The sequence below is a fragment of the Marmota flaviventris genome, chromosome 1 (genome assembly GCF_047511675.1).
Source record: "Marmota flaviventris isolate mMarFla1 chromosome 1, mMarFla1.hap1, whole genome shotgun sequence".
Classification (NCBI taxonomy): domain Eukaryota; kingdom Metazoa; phylum Chordata; class Mammalia; order Rodentia; family Sciuridae; genus Marmota; species Marmota flaviventris.
This window is the reverse complement of record NC_092498.1, coordinates 76,301,054-76,302,626: the sequence shown is the minus strand read 5'-3', so window position 1 is coordinate 76,302,626 and position 1,573 is coordinate 76,301,054. Positions and strand designations below refer to the sequence as shown.

The 1,573-nt window shown below is 38.2% G+C and overlaps 1 pseudogene; it reads right to left on the bottom strand.

Moving 5' to 3' along the window:
* Positions 1–543: 543 nt before the first annotated feature.
* On the bottom strand, positions 544–1,256 carry LOC114090440 (RNA 3'-terminal phosphate cyclase-like protein pseudogene; annotated as a pseudogene).
* Positions 1,257–1,573: the final 317 nt, after the last annotated feature.

The following is a 1,573-nucleotide window of genomic DNA, read 5'->3' as shown; positions in this document are numbered from 1 at the left end:
GAAAACTAAAAAATAAATATTAAAAAAATTCTCTCTCTCTATCTCTTTCTTAAAAAAAAATGAATGCCTATATTTTAGTCCCAAAGGAATGGAATGTGATATAACTGGGTAGACAGTTCCTTCCTTTAGAAAAGGTAACATCTAACTCAAGATATAATCCTATATTTTTAGTCTCTTGCTCCTCTAAAACCACAGTTAAGAAAGTAAAAAGGCAAGTTCCAACCTAGAAGAAACTTCACAACATACATATCAAACAAAGTCAATTACAAATAGAATAAAGAATCAACCACAGACTTGACTAGACACCTCACAAAATATTACAAATAGTGAATAATTATACAAAAACATGATCAGTATTAGAGAAACTAAGATTTGCAGTAAGACACTGTTGAGAGCCACAGCCGAAGGGGCCCCAGCAAACTTCAAGTGGTTCCTGATTGTGCCCAGCCAGACTGCGGCAAGACACTACCATACACCTATTAGGATGACTGAAATCAAAGAGACTGTATCAGTATTTGTGAAAACATGAAACAATTGACAGCATCACTTGAGGTTCTTGCTAAGGTTGGAGAAGGCAGTGCCTACAAGGGTCATCAGCATTTTATCCCCATCCTTGAGTTCTTCACCATGTGGTTTGGTTTCAATTTTAAATATAATCTGGAAACATCTCTTAAAGTGCTACAAAAATTCTGTTGTGTAAGGAGAGAGTGGTCCTAGTAGGGCTTTGAAAACTTCCTGTAGTCCAAGGGTCATGAGCAGTAGTTCCAGAGTTTGGTTAGTCTAGTTTACAATCCACCTTGTAGATTTCTTTGAGTAACATCCTGGCATGGTTGGGTTGGAGTCTAGTTCAGCACTGAGGAAGTTGCCATTGGTGGTCTCAGCAACCAGTGACAACCCAAAGCCTGGAGATATCCCAGAGGTGACTCCTTTCCTGTGGTCTGTGTAAATATAGATGTTGGGCATGAACTTGTTGAAGATGCTTCTTGCAGAATCTGCAATCTAGTGTTCCATCTGAGGTGATAAATGTACGGAGTATGCTATTCCTCTGATACATTTAATTTTTCCTGGATCCATGAGCTTAATGGGTTTCAGGACCTTACTTTCAGGACAAGAGAAAACCACTTTGCCTCCTCCCCTGGAGGAATTCTTCATCACACAATCTTTAGCTCCAAAGATTCATTGCCAATTGCAAACTTTCTCTCAACAAAGGAAGAGCTGAGAACATCAACCAAAGGGTCAACTTAGTCATTGATCATTCCTCATACCGTGCTCATTGGAATGTAAAATGGCACAATAACTTTGGAAAACAGCTATTAAGCTATTTCTTAAAAAAGTGAAAAATATGTTTTCTTATGATCTGAGCATCCCACTCCTTGGTATACAGCTAAGAGAAGTGAGATTATATATCCATACAAGGAATTGTACCTAAATACAAAGGATTTTTACTTGTAGTGGCCCCAAACTGGAAACAACCCAAATGTCCATCAGCAGATGGATTGCTGCAATACAGGGGAATGCTCTCCAGAAATAAAAAGGAATTAGCTATTGAGACACAAGAAACAATGAGTAATCT